Raw genomic sequence first — 17,922 nt, forward strand, 5'->3', positions numbered from 1 at the left:
CATCCCCAGGCGCAATTCTCTTCTCAGTCGGTGCCTTACACACACTACCATTCCACTTCAGATTGTCATTTACTTGTTCATATGTCTCTCCTCTACGAAGTGACAAAGTCTTTAAAAACAGGGACCATCTTATCCATCTCTGGAGCCCCAACCCCTCACGTAAAATAGGCATTTAATAAACCTGTATTATTATGTGTTCAGTGACTATGTCAGCTAGCACTGGTGCCTGGAAAATGGTAGATGCTTAATAAATAATTAACTGCCAGACATTTCCTTCCTTTCCTTTGCAAGGTTTCACTTGTCTTCCTCTTTTTATTCCCTGTCTCCTGTTGGACCTCAGCCCAGGCTCTATCACGCAAGATCAGTCACTCTCACTGAGGGAAGAGGCGGTGATTTCACCTCCCTGGGTCATTTGACATTTTAGGTGGCTACAACTGAGATGGAGGGGGTAGGTGCCACTGGCACATAGTGGGTAGAGGCCAGGGAACATCTTACAATGCAGAGGACACCCTCCTACCCCTGCCCCACCAACAACAAGGAGTTATTCAGCTCCAAATGTCAGTAGAGTCAAGGTTAAGAAACCCTGACCTAGACCTTCATTTCTTTAAATCGACTTCTGGTTTGTCTACTCTGTTTCTACTCTTTCTCTCCTCTAGTCAGTTTTCCTAAGAATCTTTTCTAGCTTTGAGGTATATAACTGACATACAACATTGTATTAGTTTTAGGTGCATGACGTAATGATTTGGTATTTGTATATATTACAAAATGATCACCACAATAAGTCAGGTTAACATCCGTCACCACATAGGGTTACAGAATTTTTTTTCTTGTGATGAGAAACTTTTTAACATCTATTCTCTCAGCAACTTTCAAATATGCAATACAATATTATCGACTACAGTGATCATGCTGTGCATTACATCCCCAGGACTTACTTATTTTATAAATAAATAAGCTTGTAGCTTTTGATTCCCTTACCCATTTTGTCTGCTTCCCCCACCCCCATCCTCTGGCAACCTCCAATCTGTTCCCTGGGTCTATGAGCTTGGTTGTTGATTTGTGTTTTTAGATTCCACATATGAGACCAAAATTCCTTACCATCCTCATCCTTATCCTATTCAGAAGGCCTCACACTTTTTAAAAATGTCTGTCTTAGTAGTGACTCCACAGCGCTTCACTACACTGATAGACAGTGACCGCAGTGGGTGGGGAGGACTTGATAATATGGGCAAATGTTGGAACCACAATGTTGTACATGTGAAACCTTCATAAGATCATGTATCGATGATACTTTAACAAAAAAGAAATTGAAAGCTGGACACTCAAAAATATATATATATTTGCCTCCAGTTAAGAGTTGCTGCTGGATTTTCAATGACACTATGAATACATCAGTATGTCAAAAGCAGACCTGGAACCAGGGCTTAAAAATTCTTATTTCTAACCTATGTGCTTTTCAACCCCTTAACTCAACTGGAAGCTTTTAAATGAGAGGGAAAGCAGGCTCTAGGGGATGGCAGCTAATTTTTCTTCAGTGACCCAAATTTCTAGAGCTACAAAGGCCAAATGGCCTTTCTGATTTCATTTGCAGATCAAATGCTGTGCCGCTGAATGTCGTGTCACACACTGGACTGTTACCTCGTGTGCTGGCTAGATGTCCTCGAATCGAACTATGATTTGTTTAAAATTAATGTGACCTCAGATCAGTGGGTTTTGGAAACAAATTTTAAAAACATTTTATTCCTTTTTTATTTACCTGACCATGTGTTATGAAATTCCACAGAATAAATTCTTAATGGGAAAGCCATATTCGCAAATAGGTGGAAAAATATATTAAAACGTCTTTAGAAACTTTCTATTAAAATCACATTCTATGAAAATCATACATCTATGATAAGGGGTCCATGGCCAGAATATATAAAGAACTCCTACAACTCAACAACAACAACAAAAAAGAGCCCAATTCAAAAGTGGGCTAAGCATTTGAATAAACATTTCTCCAAAGAAGACAAACAAGTGGCCAATAAACACATGAAAAGATGCCCAGTGTCACTGGTTATGAGGGAAATGCCCATCATAATCACAATGAGATCCCACTTCACACATATCAGAATGCCTGTAATCAACAAAATAGAAATTAGCATGTGTTGGCAAGGATGTGGAAAAACTGGAACACTTGTGCACTGCTGATGGGAGTTTCCACTGTAGAAAACAGTTTGGCAGCTCCTCAAAAATTAAAAGCAGAATTGCCATTATGACCCAGTGACCGCACCACTAGGTACACAATCAAGAAATTGAAAGCAGGTACTCAGATACTCATATGCCAGTGTTCACAGCAGTACTATTTACAATTACCTTTCATACTGAAAGGATGTGTGCAAAAGCACTTGGAGAGCTATAAACTAATGCAAGGGCATTCTTTTTATAACTAACAAGTACTTAAAATTCTGCTTATTCCTCCTGTGTGCTTTGTTGTAGAAGTAAATGGTGCCCCCCTGCCGAAAAAAAGAACTATCAATAGGTGAATGGATAAACAAAACACAGTAAATATGCACACTGGAATATTATTCAGCCTTAAAAAGGAAGGAAATTCTAGGGACTCTCTTGTCCCTTCCTGGCATGAGCCAGGAGCTCTGTCCTCTCGCTTTATCTCTAAGTAAAAGCCTTTGCCTTGCTCTCCTGGAAAAAAAAAAAAAAAAGGAAGGGAATTCTGACACATGCTACAACATGGGTGGTCCTTGAAGACACTGCCTGATGAAACGAGCTAGACACAAAAAACAAATTTTGCATGATTCCGTTTATATAAGGTACCCTGGAGAGGCAAATTCAGAGACAGAAAGTAGAACTGGGTTACCAGCAACTGGGAGGAAGGAGAAAGGGGAGTTTTGTTTAACGGGAGCCGAGTTACACTCTGGGAGGGTGAAAAAGTTCTGGAGGTGGTGGTGGTGGTGTCTGCACAATACTGTGAATGCAATTAATGCCACTGCGTAGGACACCTACAATGGCGAAAATGGTAAATTTTATGTGTTTCCCCACAGAAAAAGAAAATCCTCATTCCAAATGTTACAATAATTTGCTTCATCAACTCTTGAAAGAATTTAGAATCTCTTCTGGGAAACCTTCACACATGCCCCAGGCCCAGTTATGCAGCTGGACCTCCTTTCCGCAGCCCATGGTCCCCAAAGGGCAGCCCTAGTTTCATGTGATCACTGGTATTCTGCCTGCCTTTCTTCCACTTGATGCCAATTCATGAAAACATATCAATTTTCTCTGACAGTAGTAGTTTGAGGGGAGGAGGGAAGTGCCTTTGTAAAAATGACATATGCTCCTATGGTAAGAGAAAGGGAAAATATGGAACAATCTCTGAAAAGACTACTTTTTTAAATGAGATCTATTTTCTACCTCAGAACCAACCAAAAGTGATTTTCCATAGCATTAATCAATATTATTGAGCTTCATTTTGTTGGAATCAGTTGTACTTAGAATACAGACTATAAAACTCCTTCAGCCAAAGCAAATAATTAAATTCAAAGAACATCCATAGATTTAATAATCCTGAAAGGAAGCAAAAATATAAATTTTTCATGCTCTAACATATCTGATATGTCAAGTTGCATTTAAACCTACTAATAGTCCAGAACCTTTAAGACTTCAAATCCACACAATTTGAAACTCATTTGTTCCTAAAACGAACTTCATGATCCCTCCTGGAACAGAAATATAATAGAATCTGCTGCATGAAAATACTACTGGGTTAAACAAACTTACCTTATAATACACAACTAAGTACAAGCTTACCCAAAGTTCATTTAAAAATATCCTTTTTATCATCATTCCTGGCTTTGGGTACACGGTCATGATGGCTGAATCTTATCTGAGTAAAGCCCACAAATGTACCAAAACTCTCACAGTGCATGGAGCACACACACAATTTCACTTTAAAAGAGAACTCCTACAGCAATTGCTTGATTTCTTTTTATATTAATTTCACACAAAACAAAAGGCCCTGACTAAAAGTGATGTATTTTTGCCCAGATCAAGACGTGGTTAGTCAGGCAGGCTTGTGCTCATGTTAGGCAGCGCTACGGTGAGCTGGAGGCCCTGGAATCTACGCTTAATAAGCCAGTGGGGAAGTCTCGACCTATGTTTTGTTTAACTGTTGATATTCTGGAAATAAGGTTCTCTTGGCTGCTCATACAGCTTGATTTTCCAGCTAGAATTCAATCTCGATTAGGTATCATTTCTTACGTTTCAGTGGAGGTTTACAATTATTTTTTTAAAATAAAGAAAGGAGATAGACTCTTTAACGTTGCTTTGTAGCACTTCTTATAGAGACAGGGTTATTCTTTTTATCCCATCGTTTGATGTTTTATTTATGCCAAATGGAGTGAAAGGGAAAGAGAACAGGCATTTGAGCAGCAAACAGGGAATCTAAGGAACATACCTAATCATTTGGGTCACTTTTATGGTACACTTAGAATGCCAGACATTCTAAGACTTTCCCTGTAGCATTCTGACTACGAAGGGCACGACTGAACATTTTAAGGGCAAATCACCCGTAGCACTGTAACAAGAGAATGTGAGCACTACCTTGGGAAGATGGGGGCAAACGTTTCTAGTATTCCAACCTATATTCTCAATATACTGTCAGCGTATGTTTGGAAGTACCGTACACCGCCCCCTCCCCCCCCCAAGTGAGATGTTTTATTGTTCCAGCTTGGAAGGCCCACAGTGTAACTAATGCTTCCAGGAACAACACAGGCAACGTGATGTAGCAGGTAAAACATGGGATCTGGAGGAAGACGACTTGCCCGCGTGCTGAGCCCCCTCACTGACCAGCTGCAGCCTTTAACCGCTCGGTTTATTTCCTCCTCCGTAAAACGGAGAGGATGTGAGCGGAAGCCGCTGGAGAGCTGTAACCTAGCGAAAGGGTGTTATTTGTATGGTGAACAAGTACTTATTCTGCTGTTTACGCGTCCTCTGCCTCAGTGTAGAAGTAAAAGCCACCAAAAGAAGAAAAAGAGAAACAATTCCAGAAACGTCAGAGGCAAAGAAGGGAAAAAAGAATAAATGTTCAGTTCAAAAAACCAGTATCACAACTATCTTGACATATTAGCATCTCATTGGAAATGAAAATTATGACATCGTTTTCTTCCTCATCAGCATACATTGCTGCTATTCACCCAGGAGAGCTGGTGCACAGAAATTTCTGAGCCCGTAATACATTCTTTTTATATAATTCTAGGGTCGGACAGATAAAGGGAGGAGGCAGGAGAAACCCTGACAGAAAGGGAGGGATCAGAGGACAAAATCGGACTTTCCAGCAAGTGCATCTGTACAACACATAACTGAGAACAAGCATCAAGCAGAAAGAAGGTTCTACTGGGCAAACGGATCTTACCAAGTCCATGCAGAAAAGGTCACGTGGGCCCTGTCTGCAACTTTTTTCAACTCAGTTTAAATAAGCATGTTTATGATTTCCCTGTTCACAACAAATCAGAGCAGCAAACTGGGAGGCCGAAGAGGAGACGCTATGAGCAGATGCAACGAGGGTATAAAGCAACATCAAAGCCAGTAGCTTGACCCAAAGAAACGGACCAAACAAGAAAAAAAAAAAAAAAAAAACTACTAGAAACCAGACACCAGGTCTCGGAAAGCACCAGTCCGAGATCACTGCATCTGGGGACCCGCAGCCCTTCCTGGGCGCTGCAGACTTCTTACCGCAGGTCCCAAGCGGCGCTCCTCAGCGTCCTGGAGGCGGCAGGGCCTCAGGCACAGCAGCAGAGCGGCAGGGAGGGCAAGGCACGCGTCCGGCCCTCTGCAGATGCCACCTGTCCCCAGAGTAGCCCTTCTTCATTCAGCTTTACTTAAAAGGTTCCTCGACCAAAGGTCTGTTCTGTTGGTTTAAAAAAAAAATTGTTTTAAAATTAAAGTTTGATCACCACTGACCTCTACACTAAGTGTGATGTGTTCCAATGCAGAACTGGAATCTATGCCAGGAGCTGGGGAGAGGGGCGGCGGGCAGGGGGCGCACGGAAGGGTTTTAGGGCAGTGAAACTACTTGGCACGACACCTCAGCGGGGTGCACATGTCATCACACACCCACAGAACGCATACCACCGGGGTGAGCCCAAATGCACACTACGGAGTTGGGGTGACAGTGGGGCCATCGAGTGCAACAGCTGAGCCCCTCCAGCAGGGGATGCTCTTAGGGAAGGCTGGGCATGTGCTAGGACAGGGGCTATATGGGAAACTTCTACTCAGTTTTGCCTGGGCACCTAAAACCGTTCTTTATTGATGTAAAAGAGAGAGAGAGAAAGAAGCACAACCTATTAGCTTTCTGACAAGGCCGCTTTCCTCCCAGCCTTCCGGATGCGCGGGAGCACCACCCTCCGACCACATCCCCCCCTTAGGAACCACGGGGCACCTCAAACGTGACCAATCCCAGGGAAATTCCATCCCTTCCGTCTCCTCAATCCCACATTCAGCAGGTCGCCGAATCCTGCCACAGGCCCTGCATGTACTCCTCGGCTGTGTCCCATCCAGGCGTGGGTCCTCCTGGGCACCCCTCCCCACCTGCCAGCCCACCCCCAGGAAGCGCCCTCCCTGCAAGACAGACCCTCCTGCAACATCCCCCTGGGCCGGCACGTGATGGACCACACTCCTGAGCGACACAGCAACTATTTCCAGGGGTTGGTATAAAAAGCGCTTCAACTTGAGCTTTAGAGTATGTTTTTTTCCAAATGTGTATGTATTTATATATTTTACAGGAAAAAAAATACAGACAGTCAATATAGGGGACTAGGAGTTGACGCTTTTAACATCCATTCCAAAGCAGGCTCTTCGCCCTCTGGCCTCCCGAACCGCATTCCCAGCCTCATCAGTTCCTGCCCTCCCCTCCCTGCCCTCCCTCCCCTGTGCCGGAAGGCCTGGTGCAGCGTCCACCTCCCCGGGCCCTCCCGGGGGCCCCGCCGCAGCATTCCCGCGCCTTGCACACAGCTCCTCCGCCTCGGGACACCCAGCACGCACCTCCGCAATGGCAGGATCGCCCCTGACACCGCGTACTTGCTACTCGTGTTCCCGGACATGCTGAGCTCCTTCTGAAGCCAGAGGGCCCTGTGCTGCCTAATACCAGGTCTGCTGCACAATGAATGTTGCATGAAAGAAAGTAAAACCCAATTTTACCAATAACCTTAAGTATGGTCATTATTAAGCCCTATGTAATTAGTCTAACTTCTGACTGAAAGTCGGTTTCTTTGCTGATGTGACCGACTGATTCCTCAGGACGGAATGACGTGATGTACCCGCTCCTTCCTGTGCATGTAAGTCTGTCTCTATGAGGTGGTTATGGAGAACACCAGCCTGTACCTGAACACCTGCAAAGGGCTAAGTGGCTACAAATAATATTTAAGATATTTTGAATGGTGTGTGGGCCATTTTTTAAGTTTTACTGCTGTGCGTTTGTTGTGGGGGTCGGGTTTCCTGGCCAAAGGCTGCCTGAGGGGTGGGGACCGGCTGCTGGAGCAGAGTCACTAGCCCACTGTGTCAGGGGGCTCTTGGGAAGCTTGGCCTGTAACTGCCAGAGGCACCCCAGGAGCAGCAGAGACCGTGCGCCAGCCCCACCTCGCCAGCCCCTCCGGGCGCTAACGCGGGCATTACGAGCGCCGGGCCACTTAGGTTTGTCTTCACTCTCCCCAAATACCCCTTTGATGGTGGGATTCTCCTGTTCAAACCCTTTAATATTTCTCTTTTGCCCGCAGGTTGACATTTAACAGTTCTCTTGCCTATATGTTGGAATCCAAACGCCTTAGCCTTCCTCCCACCTTACCTTACAAAACACGGATCTTAGGGGAGAGAAGAGCGGTGGCTGCAGGCGGCACGGACGAGGAGCCAGACACGGCGCCTGTGCCGGGCATTTCAGGATGAGGCAGAGTCCCTTCCTTTCACGACATTACCGTCCACAGGGGAGACAGATCTAAGCACGTTATTATTAGACAGGTGATCCGTGCATCAAGGGTCAGGGGAGGCTTCCTGTCAGAGGAGCTGTGAAACTCACTCTTGAACCAGTAGAGGATAAGGCAGGAAAGCAGAGAAGCACAGCCTCTTCCCCCTGCCGCACACAGTAGGGCAGCTCCAGAGTGGGACGTCTCCTCCTCCTTAGTTCTCACCGGGACTTACTCCAAGAATCTCTATTCCCATTACGCCTTTGACTTCATCTCTCTTTAGAGTCCCAAACCCCAAGCTAATCACCTCAAGAATGTGGCTCAAAATTCACACACAGTAAAAATGTAATTCTCACCATGACAGTGTAGACAGACTCAAATAGATGACAATTGTACTGCATAAGGAGTCTTACTACTGGGTAAACATTTTTCTATTTGCTCCCCTCACCTCTCTCTCTCTCTCTTTTTCTCTCTCTAATGTGGCTACAAAATTCTGGAGATCAGGCCTTTATTTTGCTCTGTCACTTGACTTTGTTGTATGGTCCCCAAGGCCTGGTCTGAAGTCTCATAGGAAGTGCAGGTGCAACAGACACAGAGTGAATAGCTGAATGAACAATCTAATAAGCCCCCTAAATTTTTTAAGGCTCGCTTTCTAGAGCAATTACTACAGCTGCAAAAATCACAACATTTTTAAAACCCCAAAACACATTCAAGTCAGTATTTGGAAAAATTTGAGATGTGTATTTGCAATAAATTTCCATCAGTGACAACCGAAAGGAGGTGTCACACCTCTGAAGTGACACCAGGCACCAACTTGCCACTGCTGGCAAACAAAGCCAACACCCAGTGGTTGCTTTGTGTAAACACATATTTAACCAATAATCCCTACAGGAAGCATTTGTGTACACAAAGGCTTGTCTTTGGCAAACATCTGATCCAACTTCTGCTCCTAAAAATGAAATTCTGCTACCACTAGAAAACTGGGAAACAGTGGTACAAATGCATCAAATGGAAGAAAACAGCATGAGACCCCAAATTTTTTTAGCTTAACACATTTTCTCATCTTCCACATTCACTGGCTTCTACTAAGTGTCTGCATCATTAATAATAATCACTGATATCATTAACCACTGTCGGACCTGCTTTATGAACAAATTGTGCCCATTTCTGTGTAGCCATCTGGAAAGTGGAATTAACTTTCCCCTAGAAACCTGGCTGATAGATTGCCTGGCCAGCCCACTGAGACCCTCAACTCCTAACACAGGTGGCCTCTACTACTGCTAACACAAGCCCGAACAGGTGACGTCCACCATCTGCCACCCGCTTTCTGCAGCCTCCCCCCCGCTAAACTTAGGGGCCTCGAATCCTCACAGAATCCTCACAACTGCCCTCATGCATGAATTTTTTAATGACCTACTGTTCCTTCTCCTCCTCCAGCCAAACTCCAATCCTCTCACGTGGGATGCTCAGCAAAGAAAAAGGTGAATTCAACAGAAGTCAAATGCTCTGCCATGAGATGGAACACTGACGGAATCTGTGAATGCTCGTCTGAGTTACTTTCTGAAATGTGTTACTACCAAGTCAGTTAAATTTAGATGCAAGAATTCTGAAAGCAGCTCCCAGCACTTCAGCTGAACTCCCTACCATCCATCAAACTCTCCTTTAAAAATATCTGCAGAGCTGCTCTCACCCTTCCACAGCCCACAAGTGCTTCGGACAAAAATCCTTCCAAGCTGCTGGTAAACATTCCCAACCCACAGTTCCATCTCCTTCCTACCTTAGCCATTTCACTTCACAAGCATTGCGTTTTGTGAAAACAAATTGAAACATAAATGTACACACATACACACACTAACCAGAGCAAATCTACATCTGATCAGCTTCCAAGCAGTTTCACAGATTATAAGTGAAAAATACGAGGCTATGTGGAGGAAGACACTTCATGGCTCTGTGAAGGCACAGGGCCGCCCCACCCAGGGACGTGCTCTCGGGATCAGTGAGAACCCCCGCAAATCGCTCCGGAATGAATATCCAATGTCATCAGCACATCTGGTGTTGGTGTCCCCAGAAGCACAGGTGAGCTTTCCAGATTATTCGTCCAGGGGCACAAAACCCAGAACTGGAGCTCTGGAAGCAATGGTCATTCTTGTTAATCCCAGCGTTTGTAAACCCAAGACTGCTTTTTACAACTGCAACACTAAACTCATGTCAAGACTGAGGAATACATGTTTCCTATATATAGTCCCTCAGAGTTAAATTTGAGAAGGGAAAAGAGGAAGCAGTCAGATAAATATTCAATTTTCCTGAGGAAATCTACATATAAATTTGTATATAAAAATAATCCCCACGAGTGGTATCAACTAACAAAATAGCAAAAGAGACAGAAAAAGATTTTGATATTTAGTATTTTCCCCAAAAATAGAAAATCAAAATTGTAAGAAAAATCAGAACTCTCTAGGTCTCCATTACATTTGTTTTATGGGTTAAATTTCTGTCTTGGCATTATGGGTTGGCGTCCATGCCGCCTGCAGCCACCGCTCTTCTCTCCCCTAAGATCCGTGTTTTGTAAGGTAAGGTGGGAGGAAGGCTAAGGCGTTTGGATTCCCACATATAGGCAAGAGAACTGTTAAATGTCAACCTGTGGGCAAAAGAGAAATATTAAAGAGTTTGAACAGGAGAATCCCACCATCAAAAATCCCACTTGGCAGATGAAGAACCACAATCTTTTTCGTGTTTGAGACTTCTAAAGTGTTACAGCTCTGTACACACACTCATAATTTGTTTCTTAACATTTATGCACTTCATTTTAAGTTCTGAATTTAAATTTTATGTCAAGGTCTCTTTGATTCTTGGGAAATTGGTTTTGAGTTTATTAGGACTCCTCAGTTAAAACTGTATGATCAGATCTATTAAAAAGGCATGAAACTTACACACAAATTATATACTTTACACTACATTAACGCTATTAATTCGGAATCGCTTAACAGAACATAAAGCATTTTAAGACATGATTTAGTATTGTTTGGAAATACCATGAGCAAGGCATCGGTGGGAGATTCAGCTCTCTGACAAGGCTGATAAGACTTTGTACATCTAGCCTAACCAAAACAAAGACTCATCTCGGCGGCAGCCTGCTTTTTCCTTTGTGAGCACGGTCTGCAACATACACTAGAAACAGTGTCAATTTTTATGCGGCTCTCGGTGGGGAAGGGGGTCAGCATATTGTGTTAGCAATTTTCTGTGGAATCGCATTAGTTTCATTGTGGTGGCCATATCACATTAAAATCTCTCTCTCTTTTTTTGTTTGCTAAATGGCTTCCATTGTGTATTTAGTGAATCTGATATGGAAAATTGCTAATGCAATAAGAGTATCCTATAAGCTTTCCCAACTGTAATGCTCAGCCGCAATATTCGGGGGAAGGAAGCTTAACAGGCCTGGGGGCGTTCAGAGCTCCGTCTCAACAGCCGCGTAAGAAGTCGTGCTCAAGTTCAACACTGGCTTCTTGAAAGATAGACAGTTAAGACCTATTGTAGGGGGGAATCTCGTTTACAGATTTTATTTCAGAAGAGATCATGGGTCCAGTGAAAGATGTGCCATTGAATCACTGACTGAGCTCCATGCAGGGCACTGTGGCTGGCATTAAGGAAATGAAAAAGATAGATGGAATAGGGTCCCTTCCTCCGCCGAACTTGAAAGGATCAATTGAGAAGAAAGAAATGATCATATGAGTAGCTTTATACAAAACAAGATGTGCTGAGGGTAGGAAATGCAGAAAGACACAGGCGCTTAGGAGCGGACACACCTGTGGCCGGAGTCATCAGGGGAGGTTCTGTGAAGCAGTGCCTGGACGGGGCCATAAAAGGTGAGGAAAATGCTAAGTCTGCAGATGGGCTGAGAAATGAGGAGGCAGGGGGGAGGCATTCTGGGCCTTAGCTTGAGTAAGATGCAGAGGAGAGGAAAGCCAGGGTATGCATGGGAAATTATAATTCATTATTTTAATTGCTGCATAAAACATGGAAGGAGTGGGAAGATAAGCCTGCAACAGTGGCATGGGGTCAGCATGAGGCTGGCAGCGAAGGAGGGTAGTAGGTGGTGTCCAGGATAGCTTCCGGTACAAGTGCCAGGATGCAGTCCACGGGCAAGATCAACATGCAGCTAATGAACATACCCTGACGTCTTAACCCCTCTAGTTAGCCTACCTTTCTCAAGAGCCATCATTTATAGGAATTTGTTTTTAAAGGTTAGTTTATTGCCAAGGGATGTTTATTTTTTGTTATGTGCCTACTGATGCTAACAGACATTCACTAGGTTAACAGAACCAAAAATTAGTAAATCGTGCTCATATGGTTATACTACTTATGCATTTGCCTTTTTTTTTTTAGAATAACTTTTTAACTCACCAGCAACAGTAGCCAAGGAAATATAAATCCAACGATCTGGAATTACAACTATTTGAACAGATTCACACTTTCAATATACAGCTATATTTACTGTTTTATTGCTGACACGTCCGTTTCTGAATTCCTCTCTAAATGTTCGATGCAATACACAGCAAATCTGTACTAAGCCTCATTAGAGATTTTAAATTTAATTAGTATGTTTTGCAAATTAAAAAACAACTTTTTGTTTTTCATAACCTTTATCTTCCCTTGGAATCAGAATACATTCAGTGGATAAGTATTGTTTCCAACATAATAAAGCAAAACATGATGAGATGTCTACTTATTGCACAGGAAACATTAGATATAAACCAGTTAGTTGCATAAGAGCTCTGGTGACCACTCCTGAAACGCCATCTCTCCAATCCGGCAAAGGAAACTGAGCTCTCGTTAATCAGAATTAAACTATCTGTAACGCTGAAACTGAGTATTTTAGTCTTTATGAAATAATTTCTTGACAGGTTTTTTTTTCTCCAACTGACCACAGAAGCAGAAAGGATAAACAAATTTGCAGTCATTTATTACTTGGCAATATCCTTGGTCATGTTTCATTTTAAAAAAAAGCCTTTCTCATTAATGCCATGTCTTGGGCAGAGATGCAGCAGTTGACATATGTGAATATCTCCAATTACCCATTGACATATAAGCCAAAGAAAACTATTTTAAAAAGAGGAAAGCCAAATAGCTTATGCTGACTTTAAAATATTGATGAGCAAGATGTGAAAATTATACGTATGAGTTTAACCTAAAATGTGTTTTTATGTTTGGTTTTTAGTAAACACTGCACTGATAAGAATGGACTTGCTGAGATCAAGAATACACTGGCATTCTCTTAACCAGAGCTTGGCACCACAGAGCTGAAGCCCCAAGAGGCTCTGAGGAAGACGGCCAGCCAAGCATAAACATGGGGTGTCCATAGATGAAGGGGCCAAGGGCCGTCTCCTAAACAGCTGTCTTGCCATCAGTGTAGTCAGTTATTATCACTAATAGTTGTCTTACTGATTCATTACTTCAAACTCTTGTTATAGTATATTTAAAATGCTCCTTATTTATAAACGATTGCATCATTTGCTTATCTGCAGTGTCCTTCCTGGATAACCACAAACTTGAAAGCGTTCCAAAATCTGGTTCACGATTTCCCACAAGCACAGGGAAACTCACTCAACTGTGCATCTGGAGTTAGGAGGATGAGTTGGGGTTTTACTTATACTTCCCTTCTGGAGATCACTATTTTTTAAATGCAAACATCGAAGGCATTCCCTCGCCCCGACAGGAATCCTAGGGCAGCAGGCACGCCCGCGGCAGGCGCGTCTCCCTCCCCGGGGGTCGCCCCGACCGCGCCCACCCCACGGCCGGCCTCCGGGCCCTGCGGCGCCGCGCCTGCTGGGGCTCGGCCGGGACGCCCGGCAGCCCCAGGCGACCGCGCCGCGGCCTGGGCTGCGCTCCACCGGGTCGGGGGCGGACGTGCCGAGCCGGCCGCGACTAGGGGTGCCTCCCGGGCGGGCCGTCCGTCCGCAGCGCCGGCAGAACCACGGCGGCGGCGCGCGCGGCTGTCCTGTCCAGTCCCCGCCGTCCGGGGCGGGTGTGGCCCCCGCGCCCGTCCCGCCGCCCCCCGCCGGGCCCGCGCCCCTCCCCGCCCGCCGCCCGGCCGCCCCGCTGCCGCCCCTCCGCTCCCCGAGGGGCCCCGGCCGGCGAGCGCGGAGCGCCCGGTGCGGCGCCTACCTGTGCCCGCCGGGCCCCGCCGCCGCCGCCGCCGCGCCTCCAGCCCGCGCTCCCGCCGCCGGCCGCGCGCAGTGGCCGCAGGGCCCGGCGGCGGGGCCGAGACGGCGGCGCGGCGGCGGCGTCAGCCAGGCGGGAGCCGCGGCCGCCTCGCCCGTGCCGGCGCGCGGACCTGGGGCGCGGCCAGGAGCGCGCGCGCCCCCCCCCCCCCCACCGGCGCCCGCCGCGGCCACGTGCGCGGAAACCTGCGGGGGCGCCGCCGCCCCGTCCGCGGCGACCCGAGTCCCCACCTGGAGCGGGGGCGGCGGCGGGGAGGGCCGGGGCGCGGTGTGCAAGCCCGGCACGGATTCCACCCCTGCACGCGTGTTCCTTGCCCACCAGCCCAGCGCTCCGTGTGCAACGCGGTCTAACAGCAGAAGCGCGCAGCCCAGCGCCACGCAAGGCTGCCCGGGCCGCCCGCCGTCCGCGCCCCTGCGGACCCTGCAGCCCCCGGGGTGCGCTCCGGAGCCCCACCCGCGTCCTGGCGGCCTCGGCTCTCAGCAGTCAGTAGGTCTGCACAGAAAACAGGTTTAAAGCAAGCCACGCAGACGGTACCCAGTTTGCCCCTGTGTGTGGAAAACTCGGCGCGACCGAAGGCCGGGAGCCCTGCAACCTTAGACGCTAGGCTCGAATTTAACTGCTTTTTAGATCTCAGCGCGCGGCACGCTCTTCCCGTGGCGGAGGCCTATCTTGCGTCATACTGTTGTTGAGCAAAATGACCTTGTTCAAAACAGCATTTGGAGTAGAAACTTAAAATCAAAACCTAGGTCGCCTTTCCACACCTGGAGCATCTCTCTCCGCCCCGGCTGGGTGTTAGGCTGGGGGCTGCTCTGGGTGGGAAGCATCTGCGCTGCCAACAGCTGCAACTGCTCCTGGTGTGCCTGTCCTCTCCCGCACGTAAAATAGTGAGTTCCTCAGATTGAATGCCTAGCGGCTCACGTTTTTTGGTTTTGATTTTTTAATGTTGCTGACCAGAGAAGTGACCTAGTCACTGCCTTCCCTGTTGCCTTCTCGTAGGAGCATTAGTACAGAAGGCGATGCAGAGCCGGAAGTCATAGCCTCCGCGGTGCTGGCTCACGCCTCTGGCAGGGAGTCTTTCTGAGTCACAGAACTCTCTTGTCTCTTGGCAGGGGTTGGGTTTGCGGATTCTTGGAGGGTGGGGTGTCTGCTTTTTCTGTACATTCTCATTGACATACCAAGAACCTGTGGCACCTAAACGACAGCCTGTCACTCACACAATTCCTATCATTTGTTCCTCAGACCCAATATAGAAAGTGAATCCATTATCCCCAAAAGTAGGATCTGGTGAGTTCCAGGAAGGAGAGACTACTGCCTCTGGGAAAGGAGGCTCAAGCCTGACACGTCATTTTTCAGAAGCACCGTGCTTGTAATAGGACATCCAGACCTGGCATTATTTTTTCCTCTTGATTGGCTGCAATTTCACTGCTTGTTAAAACTTCCTCCAAAAAACTACAGAATGGGAGTCACATGAGGGGTGAGACTCAGTGGAACCTGAGTCAGTGGAACCGCCAGTACAATTTTGGTTCAAGAACTGAAAACCACAGTGAAATTAAGTCCCCCGCCCCCTTTTCTGAGTTACAAGGTTTTGGTACAAGAAGAGCTCCTGCAGGCTAGACTACAGCTGTAGGAAGGGCAGCAGCCTCACCCATGAGAGACTTGGTCCTTTCCACGTGTCCTGTGCCCAACCCAGGACAAGGTTCTGACAGGGGCTGCAGTGATTGACAGCTGCAAAGATCCTGCTTTGCACAGCTGTGTACCTTCAGCCAGGAATTGCTGCCCACACACCCCTCCCCACCTTTCATGCATTTCACGTGCAGCTCTGTTCCAGCTGGGCACTTTTTCTGCCTGCTCCTTGCACTTGGCCTTCAAGAGCCATCATTCACTCCATAAGCATCGCCGACCCCTCTCCTGAGTTCCAGGCTCTTGGATGAACCATGTGGACACAGAGCGCTGGCTCCCAGTAAATGGCCCGCTAGGAGAGACACACAGCCAGTGGCGATCATGTGACTGTGTGGGCCGTTTAGAGGTGTGGATACAGGGCAGGTGTCAGGGCCGTACCCGCAAAGGCAAAAGTTCAGCTACACTTGAGGAATGAGTGTGGGTGCCTACCACCCCACAGCCACAGAGCCATCCTCCCAGTCCCTGAGGGCGCCGGCCTTGCGGCACACGGCCGCTACCTTTCCACCCCTTGGCTGGGCACTCCGACGTGGGCACAACCTCCACAGTCACCAAGCAGCCCAGAGGCCTGCTCTGTGCAGAAGTTCTTGAGGTTTTGAGGATGAATACCTCGGTGTTGGGAAGAGAATGGTCAGACTTGTCGGATAAATAAGAGAAAAACCGTTACAAGGTAGCATATCACCAAGTAAACGCTCCGCAGTTGCAAGGTAGGCGCCCTTGAGCATCTTAGTTTGAGATTCCCCCTGCCGTGACCAGGCTCCCTTCACACCCATGACATCTCAGGGGCCGAGAATCATTGCTCCCCTTTGACAGCTGAGGAACCTGAGGCATCGGGGGACGTCAGACCCCGAATGCACAGTCCAGTCTGCCTGACCCCGGAGCCCAGGCACTGAGCCCCTGCACCTCACTGCTTACCTGGAGCTTCAGGTGGAATTGAAAAGTACTTGAGCAGAATGTGAAATAGGCGGTGACATTTCAGAAGAAAAATCTACAGGCTGTAAAGTGGAAGCAGGTGAGGGAGAAAAATGGAAACCGCAGCGCTGGAAGCTGGAAGTTCAAGATTCCTTGTCTGGGGAGAGCCCTCCGCCCGGCTTGCAGGCCGGTGGGTCACGTTGTACCCTCAGCAAGCTCCAGGCTCTTTCTCTTATTATAAGGACACTAGTCCCATGTTGGGGGGCTCCACCCCCATGACCTCATCTAAACCTGTTTACCTCCCAAATGCCCCACCTCCTAAAGCCAACCCAGTGGGGGTTAGGGTTTCAACATACGAATTTTGCGGGGACAGAAACGTTCAGCTAATAACAATGGGAAGACTAGACCTATATTTGAAGTCAAGTTTTTCGTCCTTGACTGAGATCGATCAGAGAGACTTTTAGCCCTTCCCTTTAAAGGACAGGCTGAGGCCGCAGCATCAGCAAGGTCCCTGCCTGCCTGGCTGAGAGACACAAGGTTCTCCTTGGCATTTGTTAGTGGTGAACACATTGACATTGTTCTGTTCTCCGTGACATTTATCTTGTATATAAGGGCTAATAAAGCTAATACTCTTTGAGCCACACATTGCTCTTTATCCTTTTCAATTAGTAGATGGCTTCTGGCAGAATAAATTTGAAGAGAAATTCAAGAGATATTCAGAACACTGTAAATGAGAATTTAAAAAATCTCCAAAAGCATTTTCTGTATAAATAAAACGTTTCGTGTTCATACAGAACCACAAACACTTGACCAACCAAACGGATCATTTTTCTTCTTTAATGATGTCCTTGTATCTCCACATAATACGTAGTGAGCCTTGGGTCTGCTTTTAAGGCCACTACTGAAAATAGACATTAGAAGAAAATAAATCCCTTTGTTTTTGCTTTCCTCTCAGAGAGAACTTTGGATGGAGAAATAGTCTTTTAGAATAAAGTTACCTTTAGAATGAGATAGGCCATAAACAAACAAGTAGAATAGAACATTCTGCACCTACTGAATATGAAAATATTCTTTTGGCTATGTGCATGTGAATTATCTTACATTTTCATAACATTTTATTTTTTAGAGCTTAGGCTCACATCATTTCATTTGGTTCTCACTGCATTCCTAT

At 46.6% G+C, this 17,922-nt stretch overlaps 1 protein-coding gene across 1 annotated transcript in view; it reads right to left on the reverse strand.

The window, feature by feature from the left end:
• The window catches only part of SMAD9 (SMAD family member 9), a 49,165-nt gene extending 34,914 nt beyond the window's left edge, over positions 1-14,251 (reverse strand). Inside the window, exons 1-2 of the mRNA XM_073229379.1 lie at positions 14,106-14,251; positions 5,722-5,896 (exon numbers count right to left, since the gene is read on the reverse strand). The gene's annotated coding sequence lies outside the window, so the exon portion shown is untranslated. The remainder of the gene's footprint in view (positions 1-5,721; positions 5,897-14,105) is intronic.
• Between the last annotated feature and the right edge of the window lie 3,671 nt (positions 14,252-17,922).

Source organism: Manis javanica, chromosome 1, assembly GCF_040802235.1.
Source record: "Manis javanica isolate MJ-LG chromosome 1, MJ_LKY, whole genome shotgun sequence".
NCBI classification, from domain to species: domain Eukaryota; kingdom Metazoa; phylum Chordata; class Mammalia; order Pholidota; family Manidae; genus Manis; species Manis javanica.